This window comes from Rhinolophus hipposideros (genome assembly GCF_964194185.1).
Source record: "Rhinolophus hipposideros genome assembly, chromosome: 20".
Taxonomy (NCBI): Eukaryota; Metazoa; Chordata; class Mammalia; order Chiroptera; family Rhinolophidae; genus Rhinolophus; species Rhinolophus hipposideros.
Window position 1 is genome coordinate 35,335,590 of NC_138066.1, and position 15,472 is coordinate 35,351,061.

Consider the following 15,472-nt stretch of genomic DNA (forward strand, 5'->3'; position numbering starts at 1 on the left):
ACGGAGCGAACACAGGTTCTGACGTCTGCCTCGCTCTCCCCTCCCCTCCCCTCCAAGAATTTATTTTCAAAGACACGAAAGTGCTACAGTTGTGGGTTTTGGTTTTCATATAATAGAACAGTGTAGAGAGGCCGCGCGAAACAGCCTTCGAGTCCCCCGGGAGAGCGGCCTTCGGCTGCAACGGGGGTCGTTTCGAGTTACGGCCTCGGGAGCTGCGGAGGGCTGGCTTCGGGGCCCATTCTAGTGCTGAGTTTGGGGGGGTTCAGGCTGCCAGGAGGATGCCCTGGTGACGTTTGCTCTCTGGGCGAAGGCCCCTGGATTCTGCAATCCAACACAGCTGCTCAGGTTCGACGAGGACGTGCCAGATTGACGTTTTTTTTTGTTGAGGGGCTTTCTTTTTTTTCCTCCTCGGTTCACAATGTTCAAACGGCCAAAACAATGTCGTCGCCCTTACCAGATGCTAGAAAAATTAAGGAGTGCACCCTGTGCATGGCTTACTACTTCCTGTGACAGCTGCGTGATCTCGAGGGAGGCGGCTTCTCAGTCGCTTTCATTTCTTCGGCTGCCAAAGGGAAACAGAGCTAAGGGCGTCCCCTCAGAGTGGTGTGCCGCCTACCCGAGGGGACCGGGTCGGATCGTAGGCTAACCGTGTCGGAATCGGGAAGCAGGACCTCTCCTGACAATTGGGGGGTGTAATTTTTCCTTCGTCTAAAAGGACCAGAGGGCCAACCCGTTGCTAAAATCCCGCGGGCACAGGTGACGTCCACGCTGTTGGCAAGGCGCGGCCGGGCGGGCCCGTGCGGAGGGGCTGTCGTGCGGAGGGGCTGTCGTGCGGAGGGGCTGTCGTGCGGAGGGGGTGTCGTGCGGAGGGGCTGTCGTGCGGAGGGGCTGTCGTGCGGAGGGGCTGTCGTGCGGAGGGGGTGTCGTGCGGAGGGGGTGTCGTGCGGAGGGGCTGTCGTGCGGAGGGGGTGTCGTGCGGAGGGGCTGTCGTGCGGAGGGGCTGTCGTGCGGAGGGGCTGTCGTGCGGAGGGGCTGTCGTGCGGAGGGGGTGTCGTGCGGAGGGGCTGTCGTGCGGAGGGGCTGTCGTGCGGAGGGGGTGTCGTGCGGAGGGGCTGTCGTGCGGAGGGGGTGTCGTGCGGAGGGGCTGTCGTGCGGAGGGGGTGTCGTGCGGAGGGGCTGTCGTGCGGAGGGGGTGTCGTGCGGAGGGGCTGTCGTGCGGAGGGGCTGTCGTGCGGAGGGGCTGTCGTGCGGAGGGGCTGTCGTAGGCCGAGGTCCGGAGGGAGGTAGCCCGCCGGGCCCGAGTGCCTGGGAAAGCCGAGGGAAGGCTGCTGCTCCGGCCGGCGCTGGCCCGGCCTCTGGCCTCCCGGCCCCCAGTGGCTCCCGACTGGTTTCAGCTTCGCGCTGCTCACTGCATGTGTTGACCAGAAAGGCCACCTCAACGCGCAGGACCACCAGCGTCTCAGAGCGGCTGTGGGGAAGCCCATCCTGTGGCTCTGGCCGCCCAGAGGTGGGACAGGCCTTCTCGTGTCGCTGTCTGCAGCTTCCCCAGGACACAGGAGGACGCTGACAGAGACCAGCCATGCTGCCGTCTACCCCCCGGAACACAGAGCTCCAGGGGGGTAGGGAGGGTGGCCATGCTTCCCCTGGGACAGCAGTCCCGCCTCTGCCCCGCTGGCCTCCACCCTGTTGCTCATCCTCGCCTGCAGTCCCCAGGAATTGGATAAGCAGCTCTAGCCCTATATTCTGGGAGCCAGCGTTAAATGTGCCCCGCAGTTTAGCCTGATCCTGTTCCCAAAACCTGGAAGCAGACCTGTGGAGTCTGAAGGACTTTGGAGTCGCACACGCACACGCATGAGTCAGAAATCGCTCTGAGCCTTAGTTTCCGTATGTCATTATCCTGTCTCAAAAGTGCAAAGGGCTAAATGACATATGGAAGCACCTAGGACAATCCTTCTCCAGCCCTCTAGCACAGAAAGTTCTTCTCTCCATCGTGAAAGGATCTCCACTTCTCTCCCGGACAGAAGCCATTTCTGTCAGCCTGCCTCCTTCCCAGAGCCTATCACAGGGGCCCTGCAAGACTGGTGGGGGCCCGCTGAAAAGTCCAGGATAGGTGGGCCTGGGAGGCATTGTCCATAAAGAGGGAATTCCGGGTGTCTGCAACTGTGCAAAGATACATGGACAAGGTTATTTATTGCAACATTGTTTTTATGTAGAAAAGAACTGGCGGCTATCTAATGGAATTTGGAACGAAGTTGATCTAGGTGTACTGATAGGGAAATATCACTAAGCTATATTAAGTTTTTAAAAAGTGAAGGAAAGAATTAGAACATAATCCCATGTAGGGAAATGTTTATGTATGCGTTGAACACATCTGGAAGGAATCGTAAATAATTGGAGGGGGAGGAAAATTTTCATATTTTCCTTTCTATCCTATTTGATCATTTAAAAATTGTGGACATGTCTTATTTTTATAATGTAAAAAGTTAGCTTAAACAAAATTTAAAAGATTTTCTTCTGTAATTGTGGGCCCTGATAATTCTCGGTGTTCATGACCCATTACCAACATGTGACTTTCTAAGTGTTTGTTTCCATATATTCCCTATACCCTTTTCACCCCTGACCCTTTTCCTCACCTCACTGAAGGCCTATCTGTCTATACAAGTTTGTGTGAGAATGTGAATTTTGTAGATACAGATAGAGTCTCAACATACTGGGGGAACTTGCAGTTTAAGTGAACCCAGGGGTGAGGACTCAGTAGAAAATCTCAACCTTTGGGCCAAATTGAGGGACAGTGTATGGTGGGAAATCCTCGCCCAGTTCTACTGTCACTAGTTGCATGACCTTGGGTAAATCTCCTCTCTCTAGGTCTCAGTTTCCCCACCTGTACACTGAAGTCTAGGTAGCTCAGCTAGAGGAGTGCGTTGCAAAATGGCTTCCACAGAGTCTAGAGAGGGGGTGGGACGGGCAGTCAGAGGAGATGAGGCCCAGATTCTCCAACCCAGAGCAGCTCCACTTTCATCTTTTTACGTGTAAGAATTCTGTTCTGTGTAAAAATGGCAATCCACTACTTATATTTAAAAAAAATCCCTGTGAATTGAGTTGGTTGAAATCAGGGTTTGCCGGTACCTTGGCTTCCCCTTCCCTGCCAGTGCCCAGCCCAGAGCTGCATAGGAACGAGCTCAAGCCCACTGGGGCTGGGGCATGGTGTCAGGGAGGTGAAGAATGGTCTCTGATTCTTTCCACTCCTTATGTGACATCCCTACCCCTTGCCTCCTGGCCTAGTAGCATGGCTGATGTAACCTTAAATCTCTGCCAGGGTCCCAAGACCTCCTGGCTACCCATCTCTAGCACCTGTGGCTACTAATGGCAGCAGCTGGAACTGGCATTTGGGCTTGGCATCTTTGCCTCCTGGAGGCTTGGTCAGCAAAACCTGGACAAACACAGCCATGAGCTCCTCCCTTCTCCCTCACCCCCAGACTCTCCAGCTCCTCACATCCTTCCTCTATAACCCACAGAGTGGAAGTGGTAAAGGGAGTGGGATAGGGAGCGCTTCCTCTCTGACAACAGAGGCCAGGGCTGGGCCTGTCTGCTCTCTCGGCTTCTCACATGAGAAGGGGAGGCAGAGCTGGACTGGATTGAGTGTCTTGATGGCCAGGCTACCTGAATGCTCATTCCTGGTACGTTTTATGGCACTCTGGAACAGAGAAGGTCATCACTGAAGAACTCTGGGGCAGAATTCTCCACGTAGGAAGAGGAATAAAAAAGGACATTTCTGGGGTGTCTTCTGTCTGATACTAATCCGATAGTTGTCTCCCCTGCTGGTACTTCCCGGGGCAGGTTTAAGTCCACAGGGCCCCTTCACAGATGATGTCAGAGATCAGGAAGATTGGTAAGGGGTGGAGTGGAGTTAGGAGAAAGTTATTCACCTAAAGGAAATAAAAAGCTATGCCCTTCTGTTTGGGATTAAAGACAAAGATGGTATTCCTGAAAGGCCTGCAGCTAAGTGCTGCCTACATGTTTCTCTTTCCTCCCTCTTGATCATGAAAGAAAAGAAGCTACATGAGCAGAAAAGTGGGAATTTACAGAGAACAGAGAAGACTGTCATTTGGAGCAGGTAGTTCGTCCTTTTCTCACGAGATGAGCTAGAACCTGCTATAGGAGAAAGCCTGCCTGGGCTTTTGAAATCAAGCTGTCTTGAAGCACTCTGAATGTCTAAGAAAGAAGTTTTGACCTGATAAATGAACATTTAGGGCAAGTGTAAGGAAGTATTCTATCTGAGGTTGGGAAAAAAAACAGGATAAGATTAGTCTTTGATAGGTAAGAAAGACTGATTTTTTTCTTTTTTTATTAGTAGTAGGTATACAAAACAACATAGTGATTAGACTTTTATATACTTCACAGAGTGATAACCCCAATAAGTCTATTACCCATCTGACAGGAGTGATTTTTCAAAAAGCACAATCAGGCGAGAAAATGTAATATCGTCCCTGTCTGGAATAGCCTTTGCTTGGAAATGACCTTGGCAGTGAGTAATGTTCTGGCTCAACTTGCTATGCTATGGTGTGCAGTTGTTTGGTCAAACACTAGTCTACGTGTTGCTGTGAAGGTATTTTGTAGATGTAATTAGCATCTACCGTCAGCTGACTTTAAGTAAAAGGAATACTCTCTATGAGGCTGGTGGGCCTCATCCAATCAGTTGAAGGACTTAAGAGCAAAAAACCTGAGGTTTCCCAGAAAAGAAGGAATTCTGCCTCAGGAAAGTAATACAGAAATCCTATAAGAGTCTCCAGCCTACTGGTCTGCCCTAGATTACAGACTTGCCAGCCCCCACAGCTGGAATATACATACATATATATATGTATATACATACATATATATATATGTATATACATATACACACATTTTTGAATGTCAGTTATGTACTGGACACTGTAATAAACACTTTATGTAATTTCCCCCCTAATCTTTATAACAACCCTTTAAACTGAGAAAACTGAGACTTGGAGGGGTTAAGGTAATTTCAAGACAGCAAATTTCTGCTTAGCTTTTAAGACTCAGAGTCAATGGCACCTCCCTTTGAAGTTCTCCCTAACCACTGGGGACTCCTGTTTTCTTGGCATTCAATGCATTTCTCTCTATTACATAGCACCGATCATGGTGTGTTTACCTCCCGGTCTCCCTCTGCAGACCACAAGCTCTTCTGAAGGCAGGGATTTGCGGGCTCCTGTGGAACCCTCAGCGCTTAGTACAACCCCACTCCCCAGGAGGCCCTCTGTGAATGGTACTGTCAGTACTATCGTTGTCCACCTGGGGGCAGCATACCCAGAAGCAGACCCCCTTGTGCAGGAGCGCGTGGACTCGAGGGATAGCCCGGCCAAGTCAAACCCTTAAGTGGAGGGAAAGGTCCACAGGCGCCTCTGCTTGCGTCGTCCTGGAAGCTGGGACCCACTGTACCCACAGTTTGCTCCATCTTCTGGCAATTCAGTGGAAGGCTCAGTACCCACTGCTGCCATTGGCAGGATGCCCTTGGGAACACTGGGATTGTCCCTGATCATCTACACCTCAAACTCAAAGAGAGTTTAGGGAGCCACGGGAATGAAAACCCAGAAGGGGCAGAGGGGTCAGCTGCAAGGGTCCCAGGAGACTTTTCCTGAGTAGGACTGCGTCCCTAGTGAAAGGGGGAGGACAGTTGTCCACAACGGCAAATGAATCTTGCTTCTAACTGGGCAGTGGGTAAGAATCAGCAGCTCAAGGAATCTCATTCACAATCTCCCTTTCTCCTACCTTTTTTCTCAGATATTCTGGCCTTCCCAGATCACTTCTAAGGATGGGGCGAGGTGGGGGTGCAGTGGCGTCAGGTGCTCCTACAGCCACGTGCCTCACCTGAGATCAGCAGAAAGGTGGGAACCAGGTAAAGTCTGTTCTCTGGAAGCAGAGACAGGGCAGTCACAGGACGTCTCTGTAGACACCCTCCTACTTGTCTTACTTGGGGCTCTCTGGAGGCAGAAGGTGCTGGTCCTGGAGGAAGCAGGGAGGAGGGAGGAGAGCATCCACTCACCAGGGCGCCTTGAGAGAGGTGGAGCAGAGGAAGGCATGAGGGAAATGCAGAGGATTGCCGATGACTTAACTTTTGAACCAACAGATGAGAGAAGAGAGGGTAAGGGAGGCATCTAGAATGATTTATCCAGAGAAAAGATATTTTCACAGGCTTCACTGACATGCGAGGTGACATATCCAAGATCTCACAATTCCCCGTCTATTAATGTTCTACTACACACACTACCTTCTCAAAGCCAAGGGAATTAATCTTTAATGGTGGAAGGTGAGATTTGGGAGGACTATTTGAGGATGTTGCTTCAGGGAGTAAGAGGAAGTAGAAGAGAAAGGGGAGAGAGCGGTGAAGGAGGAGCACCGTGGCCTGTTCTCAGGGAGAGCCACCTGAGCATAGATCATATTTCCAGGTGGACCCGGGGCCCCGGGAAGCCCCTTCAAGCCTGTAGGACAAACCTGGGACACCCATGGGGCCTCTCCCTTTTGACTCTGGAAGGGGAGTAGCACCCAGGATGACGCAGGTCCCCAGCACAGGGGGGGGAGACCCCCAGGAGAGAGAGACACCAGGGGAGATGGGTCTCAGTGAACCAGCAGGTGTTACTAAGCATCTATATGTGCTAGTGTGAGACCACATAGGATGTGTGGGACGGTGTCTTACCTGTGAGCAGCACCTGTTGTAGAAAAGGGTGTAGGGAACGATGGGGGGGGGGCGTCAATAAGGAAGGAGGGAGAGAATGAAGAAATAAACAGAAGAGCAGGAAAGAAAGGCACAGTAACTCACTTTCTAGTTGTGGCAATAGGACGACAGACAGAATGGCTAAAAGGCTCAGAGATAAGTGAGTAGTCCCCAGAAAGAAGTGAAAAATGGTGTTAGGGAAATTTCAGGTGGGCTTGGGATAGAGGAGGTGGGGGACCAGGCTGGGTGCCTTTTTCTCACGTGTGGACCTGGCTGGCTTGGCAGGCCTGGAGGAGACTCTAACCCCGTTTCTTGTAGGAGAAGGCAATGGGGCCAAGTCAAGGTCCCTGATGGAAGTAGAATGTGTGTATGGGAAAGAACCTGGGGCTCTGAGATCACATAAGGAAATCTAAAATGGTCCTGGGCATGGGGCATTCATTGAGCCACCTATAGAGTCATTAATCGATTGTTGGGTTCCAGGCCCTATTAGAGTACTTGGGTATAAATATAGAAATTGCCTCAGAGGAATCTGGTTTCTTAGTTTGAGACTCCTCCTGTCACCACCTGTACCCCAGATCCCCGGTTCAGAAGACCCTCAACTACCCTTCTACCCAAAGAATGCTATCATATGTCATCCCCCCACCATTCGCCCATTCATCAACCCCACATTTGCTCATCCACCACCTCCCACCAACCATACACCCTCCACACCTCACCTCTGGTTGGACTGCTCCTTTCAAAGGTGGGGCTGGTCTGGGGCTACAGCGTGTACTGAGAGGCCAGGGGCTCCTGGGCTCCCCGTAAGCCAGGGGCCCAGTCCTGGGGTACTCCTCTAGTTCTCCCTGTTGGAGCAGGCAGGTCTGTAGGAGAGATGCAAGCGGGGAGGGGGGTGCTTTCAGTTTCACTCCGACTCCTCAGTCTTCTGTTCCCTCACCTCACTCCCACTGCCATCCCAGAGCTTCCCAAAGTCCCTGAAATTTACCTGCCATTCAGGGGGCTCAGAAGGGCAGGCACATCATCAGAAGGGCAGGTGGGTTGGGAGTAGGGTTGGATCACCATGGAAGAAAGGTTAGAACTAGGCTGGGTCTTTGATCACTAGGTCCAACCTCCTCATTGTACAGATGGGGAAACTGAGGCACAGAGAGACATGTAACTGCAGGTGACTGCAATGTGACAGGAAGGTGGCTGGGGAGATAGAGTGAGAAAGCCAGTTATGTCTTCTGATGTGGGGAATGGGGTCACCTGGACCTGTCACTTTCTTCCCAGCTCTGAAATTGGCAGAAATCCCAGACAAGGTCCTTGGGAGGTATGATATTGTGATTTATAATAAGAAACATATTTAGCCTTCCTCCACATTCCTGGCACAGAGCTCCTAAAGCCCTTGGAATTTCCTAAGTGGAGAAAGCAATAAAGGTATCTTTTGTTATGCTAATAGAGACTTTTGGAAAGCCCTTAGGTAACTTAAGGATGAGTGCTGGTTGCCAAGGGAACCAATCAAGTGATTAGAGGGTTGAAACTTTTGCTCTTAGTCACTGACGTCCCTCCCCACCTCCTGGTAGGGGATAGAGGCTACATACTAATGCCCCAAAACCCCAGGAGGACAGGTTCAGAGAGCTTCTGGGTTGGTGAACACGTGGAGGAGCTGGGAGCGTGGCTCTTTGGGAGAGGGCGTGGAAGCTCTGCGCCCTTTCCCCACACCTTGCCCTATGCCATTCCTCATCTGGCTGTTTTTGGGTTATATCCTTTTATAATAAACCTGTAATCTAGTAAGTAAAATGTTCTGTGAGCCACTCCAGCAAATTAATCGAACCTAAGGAGGGTGTCGAACCTAAGGGGAACCTCTGATTTATAGCAGGTCAGTCAGAAGCCCAGATGACAACCTGACTTGCAATTGGTATCTGAAGTGGGCTGGGGGCAGTTTTGTAGGACTGAGCCCTTAACCTGTGAGATCTGATGCTAACTCCAGGTAAATAATGTCACAATTGAGTTAAACCGTAGGACACCAGCAGGTGTTGGAAAACCCACACATCAGAATTGGTGTCAGAATAGCAGGAAGCTTTAGGGTGGGGCCCAGAAAGAGACTAGTAGGATGGAGTGGGGTGCTGTGTGCCTCTACACACATCCATCCGTTTCCATGGCGAGCTCATCTCTCGGGTTCTAGATCCTTCCTTCCCTCACTCTATAGGTGCTTACTTGTTTGCTGGTGGGGAGAGTCTGAGTAGAGGCTGAATATCAGTGTGATCAGACAGATAGGGAAGAGCTCATATTCCTTAAAGAGAGTCTCAATGGGAATAGCTTGGCAGTTGCTGTCTCATTCCTTCCTCTAAAGAATGAATGAATGAATGAATGAATGAATGAATGAATGAGTGAATGAATGAATGGGGGAATCTGGATCTTTGGTTTCATATCTGTCTTGAAATCTCTCATCTCTCCAAGTTCTTCATTTCATCACATCTATCCATCTTCGCTGCCTTCCCATCTTTCTGTCCTATTCCATTTCCAGTCTCTCCTCTCTCGGACTTTCCCTTGCTAGTACCCTCCGCCCTTCTCTCTACCCTTCCATCTCAAAGCATCATAGAATCTTATAATTAAAAAAGTCATAATGATGCCACTAATTTGTAACCTGCTTTCTGGACCATGTGTCCTTTCCCTTATATGGCCTCATTTGATCCTCCTTAATAGCCCTGTAGAGTGAAGTAGGGACTGGCAGGTCCATTTTTCAGATGAGGAAACTGAGGTCCATCATGGTGCAGACCCAACCCACAGTATATAGCTAATCGGGCCAGAGCTGGGATTTGAAACCATGGTTCCGACTGCAAGAGCTCGCTGCCCCCCAGCCTGTGCACCCCAACCTGAGGGCAGAGCTCTCCATTGCGGGCTGTCTGGCGTTCCCTGGCTCGGGGCCGGCTTCTGCTGCTCTTTAGATTATCATGACGGGGTGGGGATGTGGACCAGACGGCACAGATCTGCAGCATTACTGGCTCCAAGCAAACATCAAGCCTCTGGAAAAGTTGAGGGCTGAGGGGGTGACGATGGAAGGAGTCCAGGCTTCAGGAGGCTATGGATTGGGGGCTCCAGGTAGGATGGGCCTGATTTCTGGGCCCACTCAGCCCTGTCTCTGTGCCCTTAAAATCCCCCGAGCCCTCACCAGCCCCTACCTCTCAGGACAAGGACAATCACGGTGGCACACCCGGAGGCCCCTGGCATGGAAAGCCTCTCTCTGAGCCCCTCTCTCCCCACAGCTGGAGCCCCATCTGGCTCTGGGCTGCACCCCCAGCACCCTGACTGAGGGCACCAGAACTATCCGGTTGGTGCAAGAGCTGGGCAGGCAGGGAAGGCACAGCAGCCTCTGGGCACGCAGAACCCTGACAAGGGCAGCCTGGCAGGAAGAAGAGGAGCTCTCTGGGTTTGAGCAAAACTCTCCAAGGCTGTGACGCCTCTGGGGTGCAGTGTGTGTGGGGGGGTGCCCGTGGCTCTGTATCATCCCACAAATGGGTTTAAATCATATTTAGTTGCTTGTGACCTGAAGCCAGTCTTTTTACTACCTGGAGCCCCATCTAAAAAATGGGTTTATAGGGTTTCCGTGGTGATCAGCACTCGTAATGGCTTACACATATTGAGACTTGCTCCGCGCCAGGACTGTGCTGAGAACTCTACACATGTCGTCTCTGCAGTTCCTTGCACAGTCCTATCAGGCTGGGCTGGCATCCTCCCTCTTTTACAACCAAGGGCATTTAAGGATAAGAGGGAGGATGTCACTTGGCCACAGTCACAGAGTGTAAATGGCAAATCCAGAGTTCAGTGCAGGCGCTTTGGCTCCAGGCTCTTCGTTTCACTTGGCTGGTCGTGGCTAATAACTAACACTCATTGGGCACTTAATATGAAGCAGGCACCTCGGTAAGCATTTTACTCAGATTCATTTATTTAATCATTACAGCCACCCTATATAATCATCACTTAAATGAAAGATGGCACAGAGAGGTGTGCTAATTTGTCCTAAATCTCCTGCCAGGAATCCAGTCCAGCCAGGCTGACTTGAGAGCCAGCACTCTTAAAAAAACAAAAAAACAGAAAACAAACAGAAAGCTTTTTCTTAAAAATATTCAAGTGTACCATACATACAGAAAAGTGCAGAAATAAGAAATATTTAGCTTGATGAATTTTCACATAGTGAATACACTATGCAACTGGATAATAAATATTACCTGTTCCCCGTAAGACCCTTTCTAGTAACTACTCCCATGCTTCTCCCCAAAAGTACCCTCTATCTTAATTTCTAAAACCATTAGATTAGTTTTGCCTGTTTTTGAATTTTATATACATAGAACCATATGTGATTCTGTTCAATATGTGATTCATCTGTGTTGCTGGATGTAGCAATAATTGATTCAATTATCGATGTATCTATTCTATGTGTATATGGACCCCAGTGTTTGGCTGCGAACACTCTCATATATGTGTTTTGAAACCCACACTCACACGTTTCTATTGGCTGTATATTTGCGGGGGGAATTGTTGCTTGCTCCGAAGTGGTTGTACAAATTTGCTTTCTGTGTGAGAATTCCCATACTCCACATCCTGGTATTGTCAGGATTTTAGATTGTCACCAAGCTGGTGGACATGCAGTGGTATCCCATTGTGTTTTCCCACATGTCTGTATTAAGTGAGGCATAATCAGACGCAAGCACTCTTAACACCCTCTCTGCAGCTTCTCATAACAGTCCTTTGGAAGGCGTGGTTACCATCCCCATTTTGTAGATGAGGAAATGGAGGCCATGGTTACTCCCTTTCCCCGTCCTCTCACCTCACCTTTCCTGGGCACCCCTCCCCATTCTTCCCAGTGGGGCTGGAATGTCTGGTTACTACCAAGCTTGGGAGGCCCCTTCAGGCCAGAATATTCTCCTGGGTCAGGAGAAGAGGAAGGCTGGGGTGCAGTGGGCGGGGGTGGGGAGGAGAGAATGGATAAGGCATAAAGGCTGGGGTGAGGGCCCAGAGATGCTAGCTCTGGGCACGGGAGGGTGGGGCCAGAAGAGAGGTCTGGGACTAAGCAGAAGGCACGACTGCGGCTACTTGTGAACTCCTAATGCTGGAGCGCAGGGAGGACGTGTATAGCTGGGGAATGAGGGCCCCTGTGAGTGTGGGTCTTGGGGAGCCCTCTGCATCCCAGACCCTCTCTCTGGGGTTTTCCTGAGACTGAAGAGTCTTCTGTGGGGTCTCGAATCCTAGAGCCCTTTTGAGGGGTCTGCTCTGATTCCGGGCTTCTGATCTCAGATCAAGAGGCACCTGGCAAGCAGGAACCTTGCTCTTTGACTGACAGGTGTCAGGGAAGGCAGGGCAAATGATTTTCCCACTGTAACGTCAGTCTCTCTCTGCCCAGTGACCTCTGTGTCTCTCTCTACTTTCACAAGTGTCCCCTACGTAGATTCTCCCCCGGCCCCACCTTCCTTGAATCCTCAGACCAGGGCTCGCAGGTGATGCCTGGCAGCACAGGCACCATGGCACAGGGGCTAAGTCCACAGCAGGCAGTAACTATTTGCCTTAAGTCTTGGCTCCATTGCTTACTAGCTGAGCTACCTTGAGTGAGCCTTGTCACCTCTCTGGGTGGTGGGAGAGCTCTCACAGGACCAACATCATTCACTTGGCTTGTCTCCTGTGCAGGCTTTGGGCAATGAGAAAGAGATTCCGTCAGTGCCAGTCAGCTTGGACACAGTGCCCACTCTGGAGGATCTGGAGCCATGCCAGTATTGGGTCTAGGACCATGTGAAAGGGCTCCAGAGGTTCTAGATTCCTAAGCTGCCTGAGCTGAAAGGGGCTTCACAATTCAATGAGTTCCCCTCCCCCATTTTACAGATGGTTAAACTGAAGCTGAGGAAAGGGAAGTGGCCACAAAGCTGGCAAGGAGCAGAGCTGGCTGCACTGGAGATATGAAACTGGATCCTGGCCAGCCCGGCTGCAGATGGACCCTCCTCTCGCCACCCCTTTCCCCTGCCTGGGTGTTCACTTCTGGAGCCGTACATCCTAAGGGAAGGACTCAGGCTCTCTGAGTCCTTCTGGACCAGCCTCTCTCTGCATTGTGGGGTCTCTAGGAAGATCCTCACTCTCTTGATCTGGTCTCTCCAAGTGTGGGGCCCTGCTGGGCAAGGAGGCAGCCATACTGATGGGTCATTGCTCAGCCCAACACCTGGGATGACTGTGGAGGATGCTGTACCTGGGGCCTGGACATCAGCTGATACGGAGAGGGAAGCTGAGCTCCCTACTCAGTGTGGGTGGTCAGGGAGGCCAGGGCGGGGCTGGGCAGCCCAAGTTATGGGGAGGCCTGGGCCAATGTCATCTCTGCTCTGCTCCCTGCACCGGCTTGCGCTGTGTAGCACAGTCTTTTGTCCTTGACACTTGTTTAGAATGCTCATGACAGCTGTTTTGGAAGGCAGTAAAACAGAGGGATAAATCATGTAGACTCTGGAGCCAGAGGCTGGGTTCACATCCCTGTTCTTTCATTTACTTGCTGTGTGACCTTGAATAAGTTACATACCTCTCTGCTTTACATACCTCAGTTTCCCTGTCTTAAAAAGGGGATGATGGGGTTGGGGAGATGAGAAAGATGAAAGAATTAGGAAGTACAAACTGATAGTCACAAAATAGTCACAGGGATGTGAAATGCAGTATGGGAAATATAATCAATAATGTTGTAAAAACAGTATGGTGTCAGATAAGTACTAGACTTATGAGGGGTTCTCTTCATAAATTATATAAATGCCTAACCGCTGAGCTGTACACTTGAAACTAATATAAAATAATATTGAATGTCAACTTAAAAATATATATAGTCACAGGGTGTAAAGTTCAGCATAGGGATTATAGTCAGTAGTATTATAATAGCTATGTACGGTGTCAGATGGGTAGTAGACTTGTTGCGGTTATCACTTTGTGAGGGGTGAAATGTCTAATCATTATATTGTTTTGTACACCTGAAACTAATAATAATGCTAATAATGATAGCACCTACATCATAGGGTGTTGTGAAGTGCATATGAGTGAAGCACTTAGAACCATGTCCAGCACATACAACGTGAACCCAGGCCCTCTGACTCCAAATCCCATGCCCTTTGTAGACAGCGTCTCCCAGTCCTAAACTACACCCAGTCCTCCAGGAGCTGCCAGCCCAGTGCGGGAGACTGGTGCTGCAATCAGCGGGTCTCCAGCCATATGGAGAAACTAGAGTGTTTAGGAGGAATTAGGAGGAAACAAACACACGCGCTTTGCACAGTCTACTCTTCCCTCTCTCCCTCCCACCCTTTTCTCTTTCTAACCACAAAGTCCCATTGTCCAGGTAAGGACTGTGAAGCTCGGAGAGTCCAGTGAGTCCAGTGGCAAAGCCGGGATTGGAATCCAGGTCAGCCTGATGCTAACTAACATGGGAGACCGTGTAACATTGGCGCAAGGTTCACCTCCTCCAGGAAGTCTTTCCGTGCTGTGGGTGTAGAACTGACTGCTTGTGCCTCTGGGTCCCCACTGTGCCCCATGTAAACACCCCCAGGGCACACTTCTGAGACTTACTTTATATGCCTGTCTCCCCTCACTAGGCAGTGAGCGCCTGGAGAGCAGAGAGTGGTCTTGGCCATCTCTGTATCCTCTGTGTGTAGCACAAAGCCTGCGCACAATAGGTGCTCAGTGAATATGTGCTGCATGAATGGTGCGGAGGTGCTTGGAAGGCCTCCTCATGTCCACGGTCCTCCTCCTTGGACTCATCCCAGACAGTGATGGAGGGGAGTGGGGACACCAGAGAATGGATTGGGGCAGTGCTGGGGTACAGGTGTGAGCATCTGACTCACCTGGAAACCTTTCCAGATTTCCCACGCTCACTTACACTCGTGCGTTATTGCGAGGCTCTTCTCTTGGCTTCAGTCCAGCCTCTCCTGCACGCCTCCCTCCACATCCTTTATCCCTCCCAGGTTTGCTGTCTAGGAGACAAATCTGGCATAGGGATCAGAACCATCCTTCTGGGACCCATTTTATTCTCACAAGAGCTTTAGAGGTAGGATAGAGGGAGAAGGCCTACCTCCATTTCACAGTTAGGGACATTCAAGCACCAAGGGGTGGGGTCCAAGGTCACACAGTACGTTGGTGGCAGAACTGGGTCCAGTATGATGAAGGAGGAAGAGAGGGCTTGGGGCAGTTTTCTGAATCAAGGACAGGCTGGGTTTGCCCCAGGGACTTGAGAAAACTGGCTCTGTTTGCCCTTCTCTTAGGTACATGGGGCAGAAGAGACCCTGGTTCGTCTGTGAGATACGGAGAGAATATTGTCTCTGGCCATGACTCTCCGGCCCTTCTGCAGTCTTGATGGTTGCCAGTAGGTGCCCTCAGCTTGCAACTTTTGGTTCTGTCCCTGCAGGTCCGGGCTTCCAGCTCCTCTCTTCCTCCTATCACCAGGATAGCCTGCACTTGCCAAAAGGAGGAGATGATGGCCTAATCCCTGTGAGACTGGAAGACCCCTGCCCTGGGAGAGGAAGCAGAGAGAGGGTCTCTGATCTGTGCTTCCGCTTGGCTGCCCTGCAGTTTTCTAGGCCAAGCTCAAAAAATTGCACAGTGGGTCACCGATTATGCCTGGACAGGTGTCCTTACCCTGACACCAGTTGCAGAAGAACAGAAGCTTTTGTTGGGGAGGATGGGTATTAGGAGGACCTGAGAGAGAACCTAGGAAATGGCTCCCTGCTCCAGATGTTATCCTCAGGCCCCTCCCAATCAGCG